Here is a 13,881-nt window from a genome sequence, read left to right on the forward strand (position 1 = left end):
CAACGTGGAACGATTCCTACTGACTTCTGTCACCTCCCCTGAACTCCACTGACCGCTGCTGACCACTCCTGATACTTCTGACAACGTATAACGATTACTACTGTCTACTGTCACCCTCTCCAAGCCTCTGCTGGCCTCTGCTGACCATAGTTTATATTTCTGACAACGTGGAACGATTCCTACTGACTTCTGTCACCTCCACTGACCGCTGCTGACCACTCCTGATACTTCTGACAACGTATAAGGATTACTACTGTCTACTGTCACCCTCCCCAAGCCTCTGCTGGCCTCTGCTGACCACCCCTTATATTTCTGACAACGTACAACGATTCCTACTGACTTCTACCACCCTCCCCTGAACTCCACTGACCGCTGCTGACCACCCCTTATATTTCTGACACCGTACATCGATTACTACTGACGTCTGCCACCCTCTGCTGACCTCTACCAGCATCTCCAAGCCTCAGCTGACCCCTGCCAACATCTCCCCTCGTCAGCTGACCATCGCTGACCACTGCTGACCAGTGCTGACCACTGCTGACAACTTGTGTCATGATATAATGTAATATAATATGTTTTTATGTATTAAACTATTGTATAATGTAAATTTATTGTAATAAATAATATAATTATAAAGTATTCTATCTATTCTCATCATTTTTTACCTCTTTTTCCCTCTACAAATCATTCCATTAGTTAGAAAACTTTTTAAAAGGTTTTCTGAGTGTCTTACAAGTTCCCCGGAATGATTTCAAACTTCCCGCCGCCCAGGAATTTCTGCGAATTCCTGGAAATGACGTCATTTCCAAGAATTCCGCAAAATTCCTGGAAATGACGTCATTTCCAAGAATTTTGCAAAATTCTTGGAATTCCCAAGATGCAGAACTTTTCGGCAAAATTTTAAAGAGCTATTACGTAATATTACGTAACATTACGTAACGTTACGTAACATTACGTAATATTACGTAATCGCCGAAAAATTCTGGCCGCGAGAAATCTCGAAAAGTGCTATTACGTAACATTACGTAACGTTACGTAACATTACGTAATATTACGTAATCGCCGAAAAATTCCGGCCGCGAGAAATTTCAGAAAAGTGCTGTTACGTAATATTACGTAACATTACGTAACGTTACGTAACATTACGTAATCGCCGAAAAATTCCGGCCGCGAGAAATTTCAGAAAAGTGCTGTTACGTAATATTACGTAACATTACGTAACGTTACGTAACATTACGTAATCGCGCCGAAAAATCCCGGCCGCGAGAAATTTTGGAGAGCTATTACGTAATGTTACGTAACATTACGTAATATTACGTAATATTACGTAACGTCTTTGCCGAAATATTCAGGACGGGAGTTTTAGCAGCCGCCTGAAACTTCTCGGAAATTTCAGGGATTCCGAGAAGTTTCAGGGACGTCGGTAAGTTTCAGGGAACCAACAATTTCTGAGAATTCTTGGAAATGACGTCATTTCCAGGAATTCGCAGAAATTCCTGGTGGCGGGAGATTTGAATCTTTCTGGGGAACTTAGAAAATGTTAAAAGATCGCAAAGATTTCGTTATATTACATTTTATTCAGTTTTAGTACAATATATATTACATTAGATTACATTAGACTACATTAGACTACGTTAGACTACGTTATATTACATTATATTACATTATATTACATTATATTACATTATATTACAATTATATTATATTATATTACATTATATTATATTGTACTATGTTATATTACAATTATATTACATTAGATTACATTAGACTACATTAGACTACGTTATATTACATTATATTACATTATATTACATTGTACTATGTTATATTACAATTATATTACATTACATTACATTATATTACATTGTATTACATTATATAACATTAAATTACATTACATTACATTATATCATATCATGTCAAGAGATGGCATGTGTCTTATAACTAAGGGAGTAATGTAGAGAGGAAATTTTTATTGAAATTGCATCATCTATTGCCTTAGAGTTACATTATACAAAGCTTTAATACATATAAATATATTATACTATATTACATCTTGAAGAAGTTGGTTGAAGATGTTTGAAGAGTGGTCAGCAATGGTCATCAGTGGTCAGCTGATGTTGGGAGATGCTAGCAGAGGTCAGCAGAGTCCAGCAGAGTCCAGCAGAGTCCAGCAGAGTCCAGCAATCGTTGTATGATGTCATTAGTTGTCAGGAGTGTTCTTTTGTCAGCACTGGTCATCAGTTGTCAGCTGGAGATGTTTGAAGAGTTGTCAGCAACGGTCATCAGTGGTCAGCTGACGTTGGGAGATGATAGCAGAGTCCAGCAGAGTCCAGCAGAGTCGAGCAGTGTCGAGCAGAGTCCAGCAATCGTTGTATAATGTCATTAGTTCTCAGGAGTGTTCTTCTTTTGTCAGCACTGGTCATCAGAGGTCAGCTGATGTCGAGAGATGCTAGCAGAGTCCAGCAATCGTTCTCTGATGTCATTAATTCTCAGGAGTGTTCTTCTTCTGTCAGCACTGGTCATCAGAAGCCGACAGGGGCAATTAGAAACCAATAGTTTGCAGGGTTCAGTAATTGCAGTGGTCTGTCGCAGTTGCTTTCGTGCATCTGCAGTTAAATTCACTCAGTTATTCACTTGTATTAACAATGCACATACATATGTACGCTGTGATAGACACGAATACGAAATAAAAATAGTTAGAACATATAATTCCACAAAATTTTCTTTACGACACTTTGCCTATGTCGTTCCAAATCGAGTGCAGTTTACGCGAGGTCAGATTGCAGCTGTACAAGAGCGAGAGGGCACTCTGTGCACTTCTCTTTCCCACGAGACGGTCCCGTAATGACTTCGGGCAGCGTCGGAGAATAGAGAGAGAGGGCACGTGTCAGTGTGCCTTTGGCGACTCCGCGAAACTCCACGAGTTCACGTACGCCTGATCTGGCGTAGTGTGAGAAAGTGGAATGAGGTGTCTCCTGGTGCTCTCCGGGGCTCCGTCTGGCATCTCTCGCAGAGTTTGCCGCATTATCCCTCGACCCCTAAGCAAACTACGCGCAGTACAGATTACTCCTTCTTTCTTCTCGTCCTCTTCGTCGCATTTACCTGTCTTGCACTTAGGTAAATACCTTTATGCAGACACTGTCAATCCCCCATTTTCCAAAAGTCACCTTTCCCCAGGACTTTCTCAATGGAAGATATTTTTCAATCACTTACGATTGATAATACTGGCGCTGGTCGTATTCAATTCCTGTATTGCCCAGGTCGCTATTATAGTTGTTAAAAAATAAAGAGCCTCTGTAGCGGTTTTCGTGGCAAAGCCAAGTTCATGGAAGAAGAAATCCAATTACATAGTGCACCGCTTTGCTTCCCTTTCTCGCAAGAAATCTTTATGGGAGCCAGCGATGGCCGTGATTACACTAGTCAACGGAATGCCTGCATCGCATGCTTGCACGAGTGTTGACTTTTTATCGCGAAAATTTATCGAATTAACGGACGACTTTTTCCGTGCCTCCCGACGAACGATAATTGCACCCGGAGATCTTCATTGAATCATCGTTACCGCGCTTCTATCAGTATCGCGATGTAACCAGAGAAATCGTAAGTATTTGGTTTGGGGATTTTCGGGGAATACGTACTCGACAAAGGACCAAGTCTAACCCTTTCAGGGGAATAGTTGAGTCTGACAAACGATGGTTTATGATATGGTTGTGAATCTAGCAACTAGTTCTCGAGAGGAAAAACCTCGAACGACAGAGTATTCGAACGGACGTATCTCCGCGGCGGAAAAAAGATGAAAAACGTTTCCTTTTCAAGGGAATTCTTGAAAACTCCCGGGGTCTCGAGGCGAGCAAAACGTCTGCGAGGCATAGAAATTCTGCGCGCGGAATACCACCCGTACGACGAAGACTCGCGAGAAAAATCAAAAAGATGATTCCAGTTCAAAAGTTTCCGGAATATCTGGCGGACGAAAGTGTTGGATTTCCTCTCGGCTGGATTTTACGGTCCGAGGGAAAAAGGAGGGAAATAAAGGAAAAAAAGGGGAGTTCTCCCGTCCGATGCGCCCCGGAGAAGGAGAAAGAAACAAGAGAGACGCTGTCTCTCGCGGGGATGAATAATTCAGCACGGGCGCGCATAGTTGGACGCGCCCATGTACAGTCTTCGTATGTACCCAAAGCAGAAGGTGTGCCAGGAATGAAATTGTCGTCTTGAATCCGTGGTCATTTCTACTAACGATGCCCAATCTATGACTCCAACATCACCCAATGGCGACGACGAACGTCGAAAGAACGGGATGGGTCACTTACGACCCGTGTTTACAAGCTTATTAGAGGATATAGGGAATCAAATTTAATCAATTTCTAACTTTATATGCATTAAATGATACATATTTACGAGGTATAATATAGCTAAAAGACGAACGACGAAGATGGGTCACTTCTGACCCAAGCCTACAATCTTACTGAAGGATATAGGGAATCAAATTTACCAAATTTCTATCTTTATATGTATCAGACGACAGATATTTTCACAGGATATATGTCAAAAGTCGAACGACGAGGATGGGTCACTTCTGACCCAAGCTTACAATCTTTCTAAAGGATATAAGGAATCAAATTAATTAAATTTATAACTTTATATGCATTAAACGATACATATTTACGAAGAATATATATCAAAAGTCGAACGACGAACGTGGGTCACAATTGACCCACGCTTACAAGCTTAGTAGTTGATAGAGAGAATAAAATTTACCAAATTTCGATCTTTATGTGTATTAGATAAGACGTATTTACGAAGAATATATGTCAACAGTCGTGCAACGAAGATGGGTCACTTCTGACCCACGATTACAAGCTTACTAGACGATAAAGAGAATCAAATTTAATAAATTTCTATCTTTATATGCATTAAACGAGACATATTTACGAAGAATATATATCAAAAGTCGAACGACGAACGTGGGTCACTTATGACCCACACTTACAAGCTTAGTAGATGATACAGAGAATCTAATTTACCAAATTTCTATCTTTATATGTATCAGATAAGACATATTTAAGAATAATATATGTCAAAAGTCGAACGACGAAGGTGGGTCACAATTGACCCACGATAACAATGTTACTAAACGATATAGGGAATCAAATTTATGAAATTTTTGTCCTTATATGCATTAAACGATACATATTTACAAGCTATATATAGCCAAAAGTCGTACGACGAAGATGGGTCACTTCTGACCCAAGACTACAATCTTACTAAAGGACATAGGGAATCAAATTTATTAAATTTCTATCTCTATATGCATTAAACGATACATATTCACGAAGAATTTATATCAAAAGTCGAACGACGAAGATGGGTCACAATTGACCCATGATAACAATCTTATTAAACAATATAGAGAATCAAATTTACTAAATTTCTATCTTCATATGTTTTAGATAAGACCTATTCACGAAGAATATATGTCAAAAAGTCGAACGATGAAGATGGGTCACTTCTGACCCACGCTTACAAGCTCACTAGACAATACAGAGAATCAAATTTACTAAATTTCTGACTTTATATGTATTAAATAAGACCTATTCACGAAGAATATATGTCAAAAAGTCGAACGATGAAGATGGGTCACTTCTGACCCACGCTTACAATCTTACTAGAGGATACAGAGAATCAAATTTACCAAATTTCTATCTTTATATGTATCAGATAAGATATATTCACGAAGAATATATATCAAATAGTCGAACAACGAAGGTGGGTCAGTTTTGACCCACGATAACAATCTTACTAAACGATATAGGGAATCAAATTTACCAAATTTCTATCTTTATATTATATCACACGATAGATATTTGCAAAGTATATATAATAAAAAGTCGAACAAAGGTGGGTCACTTCTGACCCACGCTTACAAGCTCACCAAACGATATCAATTTTATCAAATTTCTATCTCATATGTACCACACAATAGATATTTGCAATGTATATATAATAAGAAGTCGAAAAAAGGTGGGTCAAAAGTGACCCACGCTTACAAGCTGACCAGACAATAAAGAATGAACTTTGTCTTTCTATCTACATATGTATGAAGCAATATGGCAACGATTTCTCTACGAATTCATATAATTTCTCGAGGCTGAAGCAAATGGGTCATTTTTGACCCTTACCAAGCTCATTAGATAACGGAGAATCAGCTTCTATATTATTTAAATATTAATAGTAATAATAGTAATTAAATAGTAATATTTATCTTCCTATCTTAAAATCTATTGTACAATAGATATTTATAAAGTATAAATACACGATTTCTCCACGAAATTATATCATGTCCCAAGGGGTTGGTCAGGGGTGAAGCAAATGGGTCACTCTCGTCCCCTTCCCGCTATCGATCATCAACGTCCTCTTATTTACGATAAAAACATGTAAATGAATATGAATCTCGATCATTAATAATCTCTGTTCCGAAGGTGAGGAGTAAAAACGATAGAACGTTGCGTAACAGAAAATTTCAATACTGGAAATGTGATAGAAATTGAAAAAAAAACGACCGTACAATTCCTCTTTATCGTTGTTCGTACTCCGCATCGACGAGCCGTCTATCTGAAATTACGCAACACGATTTTTGTATTACGCTCGTGACGTAACGAATTTGAATACTGTGGTTGCAAAACCCTATCAACGGGGAATCGAGTTACAAAGAATACTTTTACGTTCCGTGGAAAACAATGCTACCAAATTAATCTGCAATATATTTCGAGAACAAAATGTCACCAATGTACCGAAAGTTACGTAACATATTATAAATCATTTAGGAGTGAAAGCTTTTCGAAACTGAAATGTTTGGAAACAAATACATAGTCGATGGGTTTATGGAAAAACAGAAAATTCAAATTTTTATTTTAATTCACTATTGTATATTATTTAATTATGAAGTAATTTTTATGTGTACTCGTAAAGCAGTTATTCTTTGTACGAACAAATTTAAATAAAATACTTTGAACGATTGTTTGGAGTTCATTTTTATATTTATCCCTAGCTTCACGAAAAGGAGACATTTCCACAAGGTTTGATTGATCGAAAAAAAAGAATCGCCATAGAAATAGCATTAAATTTCTTAACGGTAAACTGTTACTTCTCGTTTTACGATTGATCGTAAATTTCTAATAATCTTCTGGGAACGGAGGCGTGTTTTCGTCTTGGACTAAATGTTTCATTAGGAAAAACATCAGAGATAAAACATTTCACGAAACATGGACGACGGAGAGAAAGGATAAAAGTGCACGTTGACGGAACGTCTTGAGGAAGTCCGTAATTCTTTCGACTTCGTTATGACGGATGGCCCTCACTTGCAAGTATGTATCATCCAATCAAGCGTCCTCGATGCAAAGATTTCGTGGACACGTAATGAACGCTATCATTTTAAGCGAAGGACGGTGGAATTTACATTACCGTCGCGAGTACTTTAAGAACCAGAAAGAACTAATTCGTTTGCTTGCCAGAATTCGCGAGAAAGGGCATCGAAACGACTGAATTTACACGTAATAGGACCCCTAAGCGTCGAAAGCATGTAATACCAATTAACGCAGAGTTCATTAGTCACAAGAGATTAATGAGCACACTATCGAGCGACTGGCATTTAAAATTATCGAACCATTAGCCGTTCAATTGGTCCGTCTAATTATTACGTAGATATATCGGAGTGAAGCGCAATTCACAGCGGAATCGATGATATTTATCGTAAAATAGCGTGGGTCAGAAGTGACCCACGCCTACAAGCTTGGACGATATCGATTTTATTCAATTTTTATCTTTATATGTATCAGACGACAGATATTTTTGCAGAATATATGTCAAAAGTCGAACCAAGAGGGTGGGTCACTTCTGACCCACGCTGACAATCTTACTAAAGGATATAGGGAATCAAATTTATTAAATTTCTATCTTTATATGTATTAGATAAGATATATTTACGAAGAATATATGTCAAAAGTCGAACGACGAGGGTGGGTCACTTCTGACCCACGCTTACAAGCTCACTAGACGATATCAATTTTATCAAATTTCTATCTTTATACAGGGTGTTCGACAACGGTGGGAAAAATTTTAATGGGAGATTCTAGAGGCCAAAATAAGACGAAAATCAAGAATACCAATTTGTTGATGAAGGCTTTGTTAAAAAGTTATTAACGTGCAAAGTTCCATCAGTATTGAATTTTTTTCTCGAAAATGCGCAAGATTTCGGGGGTATGTCTATTCACCAAAAATGATTGTAATTGACCCCCAGAGCTAACAATATTTTTCTCAGAACGATTTGAAATTTTTTTTTTCCGTCGAAAAATTTCAAACTTTCTCGAATTTTTTTCTCGAAAGTGGGTAAGATTTTGATGGTATGTCTATTCACCAAAAATGATTGTAATTGTCCCCCAGAGCTAACAATATTTTTTTCAGAACGATTTGAAATGTTTTTTTTCACCGAGAAATTTAGGCACCTACCCCCTGTCGATTTTTCTTAAAAATTCGTTTTTCATTTTTAGTAATCTTGTTTGACGCCCTACAGAAAAGTTGTCTAATACTTTTTTATAGGTACCCATGAGCTCTACTTCAGAAAAAAGTTTCATTGAAATATATTCACAATTGTAGGAGTTATGGTTATTTGAAAATTGGACCATTTTTATGGGGTTTTTCTCATTTTGCGGGGTCAAGGACCAACTTTTCGAATATTTTTATAATTGCTACGTATTCTCCATCAAAATACGCGTTGTTTGCTTTTTTAAACATCAAAATCGTCCAATCTGTTCAAAAGTTATGACGTTTTAAAGATTCGCATGAAAATTCAGGCAGACATTTCTGGCCAGAAATTAGATTTTCGTTGAGGAATTTTTTTCTCGAAACTGAGTAGGATTTCGGGGGTATGTCTATTCACCAAAAATGCTTATAATTGACCCCTGCAACTAAAAATAATTTTTCCAAGACGATTCGAAAGTCTTTTTTTTCACCCAAAATTTTCACACCTTTTCGATTTTTTTTCTCGAAAGTGGATAGGATTTTGGGGGTATATTTAATGACCAAAAATGATTGTAATCGACCCCCGCAGCCGAAAATAATTTTTCCAGAACGATTTGAAATTTTTGAATTTAATTGTTAATAACTTTTTAACGAAACCTCCATCAACAAATTGGTATTCTTGATTTTCGTCTTATTTTGGCCTCTAGAATCTCCCATTAAAATTTTTCCCAGGGGTGGCCGAACACCCTGCATAAAACCAAAAGTCGAAGATCAAAACTGGGTCAGTTCTGACCCACGCTAACAATCTCACTAAACGATATAGAGAAACGTTATCAAACGTCCATTTTAATATACATTATACACATTTACAAACTATAAAGCCAAAAGTCGAAGAACAAACCTGGGTCAGTTCTGACCCACGCTAACAATGTTACTAAACGATATAGAAAAACGTTATCAAACGTCCATCTTAATATGCATTATACATATTTGCAAACTATAAAGCCAAAAGTCGAAGAACAAACCTGGGTCAGTTCCGACCCACGCTAACAAAGCTCACTTAGACGATGGACTTAAACGTTTAAGATTAACCCAGTTCGTCTTATCTTCCATCAAACGCGAATTTTTACTATGTTTACCTGCGTTTCAGGAATTAAGCTTGTGTACTCGTTCCGAAATGAGGTTAAGGTCGAAATCGCGAAATTAGCAGCTACGAGCAAACGCGATCGTGTTCGAATACATCAGGCTGCATTCGTGCCATTGTATTTAAACGTTCGATACGAGATTGCACGCGTGCACACGCTTTTTAAGCTAATTCGAACACGTTATCTTTCGATTCGACCACGATAACCTTTCCGCGAAGCTCTTGGCGTTCATTTGAATTCCGCGATAAGATCGATAATTACAGCGATGGTATGCATTATCGTCGTCCGCCGTGAATACGAATGCACGGGGAAGAAACAATTGGGTCGACCAAGACAATATATCTTATCGTTATTATTTTATTTTCGAAAATCCATATTTGTTGCTCCTCGTTCAAGGATTATTGATTAATTTTGCGACACTCTTTCGGCGCGTCGAATATAATAAACACGAGTAAGGTTTCCAGTCGACGAGCCTTTCGTAATGATCGATAAAACACAGCGGAAAAGTGATACGAAAAAGAAGACTAAGTATTTCCGAGTTAACTCCACGAAATATTTAAGTAATTTAAAATACATGTACGGAGTACAGGAAAAAAGATAACGGTAAATATAAATAAAACATAAGTGCAAAGTCGAGTATGTAGGGAAGATAACAGTGCTAATTTTTCGTCCACCTGTATATCAACCTGAGAGATAATGCTGTTTTTAAAATAGTTAAAAAAAAAAATTTCTTATTTAAATTACAATGCTAGAATATCATATGATACGGATTCATACCAACTTGAAAGACAATGGTTTTAAAATAGTTACACGAAAATTTCCTTATTTGTTCGAAGCCTCGTATAATTGATTTATGGATGCTTAAAAATGCGAGTTGGAAAGTATGGTTCGCAACGCGGGGAATGGAGGTTGCAAATGGTTTGGAAAGGTAATGCCAACGTATCGATTTAGCCGTCAGGATGAGTACCCCCGCGCACGCTAGCGAAAACTCGATCTCGGTTCTAGGATGGATCGATTTTTCGTCCGTTTCGTTGGCCATAAAGCGAACGACTCGGCAGCTGTGCATCGTGTTTGCACCTGGCTGTCTATATGGCGACCTCTTACTAAAATCTCGCTTCTGGGACACCTATGTAAGAGTGCAACGCAGTCTCCACCTTCGGGCCTTATACGTTAAAATAGGAAAAGAGAGAACAGCTGTGCGGCCCCTTTTGCGAGCCTTTTAAAACGAAACCGCTGCGCATGCGCGCCCCCTGGCTTACACGCTTGCGCGTCACTTCTGCTCTGCTCCCACAAATAACCTACGAAAATCTTACAAACTACCACTATTTTTATTCAATTACTGAAACTCTTTTTTAAACTTGAATAAAAGGACAGTACATCGAAGATTATAGTAATCATAAAATTTGAGTAACCTAGAAATATCTTACAAATGCAATATAATTGGTACTGGTTTTAGCTGTTTAATTTTCTGGTTCTGAAAATCTTTTTTAAACTTGAATAAAAGGACTGATTAAAGTAGTTGAAGATTGAGATTATTATAACGCAATTTGAGTAACCTACAAATGTTAATAACCTATAAAAATCTTACAAATACAATACAACCTCCACTATTTTGTTTAACTATTCAATTACTGGTCTGAAACTTTTTTAAACTCGAATGAAAGGACACTATATCGAAGATTGTGATAATTATAACACAATTTGAATAACCTACAAATGTTAATAACCTACAAATATCTTACAAATGCAATGTAACTACCACTGTTTTTAACTGTTTAATTTTCTAGTTCTTAAACTTGAATAAAAGGACAGTATATCAAAGATGGCGACAATTATAACAAAATTTGAGTAACCTACAAATGTTAATAACCTATAAAAATCTTAAAAATACAATACAATTCCCCATTTTGTTTAACTATTCAATTACTGGTCTAAAACTTTTTTAAACTCGAATGAAAGGACAGTATATTAAAGATTGCAATAATTATAACACAATTTGAGTAACCTACAAATGTTAATAACCTATAAAAATCTTAAAAATACAATACAATTCCCCATTTTGTTTAACTATTCAATTACTGGTCTAAAACTTTTTTAAACTCGAATGAAAGGACAGTATATTAAAGATTGCAATAATTATAACACAATTTGAGTAACCTACAAATGTTAATAACCTATAAAAATCTTAAAAATACAATACAATTCCCCATTTTGTTTAACTATTCTATTACTGGTCTAAAACTTTTTTAAACTCGAATGAAAGGACAGTATATTAAAGATTGCAATAATTATAACAAAATTTGAGTAACCTACAAATGTTAATAACCTAGAAAAATCTTAAAAATACAATACAGCTCCCCATTTTTAGTTTTACACTAGATTTCGTTGCGATCGTTTTGCATATGGAATGCTTCGAGATGCAACGGTGTATCCAGTTTCGTTTTTCTGAAAGAGCCTGCACGTAATGGGAAACAATAGTAACGGCAGGGAAACGTAGAAAAGACCGCGGCGCAGCTTTTTTAAAATGCATTCGATTTACTGCACGAACCCGCATTTACTACGCCGGGGAAAATACTTTCCACGAGTCGCACTTATCCCGCGATGCTTCCGGGAATTCTCCATTCGCACACGATTCTAAAAATACACGACAATTACTATTTCGATCGCGATCACTGGAGTTTAATAGTAGCTTCCGATCTTGTTCCTTAAAATGTTCTCAATTGCAACACTAAATCTCCAATTATTATTTCGTTGCATTTAATTTTTAAAGAGGATGTCTTCAAACAAATTTCGATCGTTTCTTATAAATAAAGTTCCGCCTTTGGAATAGTCAATTATATGATAACTTTTATTTATTGAAATGTTAAATCTAGCTTTTTACGCGAAGGTGGGTCACTTCTGACCCACGCTTACAAGCTTACTAGACGATATAGGGAATCAAATTTATTAAATTTCTATATTTATACGCATTAAACGACTCATATTTACGAAAAACATATGTCAAAAGTCGAACAAAGGGTGGGTCAAAAGTGACCCACGCTTACAAACTCACTAGACGATATCAATTTTATCAAATTTCTATCTCATATGTATCAAATGCAAGATATTTACAAAGTATATATAATAAAAAGTCGAACAAAGGGTGGGTCAAAAGTGACCCACGCTTACAAACTCATTAGACGATATTAATTTTACCAAATTTCTATCTCATATGTATCACACGATAGATATTTACAAAATATATACAGTAAAAAGTCGAACAAAGGTGGGTCAAAAATGACCCACGCTTACAAGCTCACTAGACGATATCAATTTTATCAAATTTCTATCTCATATGTATCAAATGCAAGATATTTACAAAGTATATATAGTAAAAAGTCGAACAACGAAGGTGGGTCACTTCTGACCCACGCTACCAATCTTACTAAACGATATAGGGAATCAAATTTACCAAATTTCTATCTTTATACGCATTAAACGACTCATATTTACGAAGAACATATGTTAAAAGTCGAACAACGAAGGTGGGTCACTTCTGACCCACGCTAACAATCTTACTAAACGATATAGGGAATCAAATTTATTAAATTTCTATCTTTATACGCATTAAACGACTCATATTTACGAAGAACATATGTCAAAAGTCGAACAACGAAGGTGGGTCACTTCTGACCCACGCTTACAAGCTCACTAAACGATATCAATTTTATCAAATTCCTATCTTCATATGTATCAAACGATAGATATTTGCAAAGTATATATAATAAAAAGTCGAACAAAGGTGGGTCACTTCTGACCCACGCTTACAAGCTCACTAAACGATATCAATTTTATCAAATTCCTATCTTCATATGTATCAAACGATAGATATTTACAAAGTATATATATAATAAAAAATCGAACAAAGGTGGGTCACTTCTGACCCACGCTAACAGGCTTACTATACAATGAAGAATCAACTTTAAACATAGCATATTTACAGAATATAAATTTACGATTTCTGTGCAAAATTAAATTCCCCAAGGCGTTGGTCACTATGAAACAAATGGGTCATCCCCTTCTATCATCAACGTTCTCTTATTACTGATAAACACATGTAAATGAATATGGTTTCGATCATTAATAATCTCCGGTCCGAAGGTGATTGCATAACAGAAATTTCAATACTGTGAATGTGTTAGAAATTTATAAAAAGCAAGTGTACAATTCCTGTTTATGA

At 36.5% G+C, this 13,881-nt stretch overlaps 1 protein-coding gene across 4 annotated transcripts in view; it reads right to left on the reverse strand.

Moving 5' to 3' along the window:
- Positions 1 to 13,881, reverse strand: part of LOC143349532 (rap1 GTPase-activating protein 1) — a 164,248-nt gene that overhangs the window by 34,664 nt on the left and 115,703 nt on the right. The gene's annotated exons all lie outside the window — the stretch shown is intronic.

The sequence above is a fragment of the Colletes latitarsis genome, chromosome 13 (assembly GCF_051014445.1).
Source record: "Colletes latitarsis isolate SP2378_abdomen chromosome 13, iyColLati1, whole genome shotgun sequence".
Classification (NCBI taxonomy): Eukaryota; Metazoa; Arthropoda; class Insecta; order Hymenoptera; family Colletidae; genus Colletes; species Colletes latitarsis.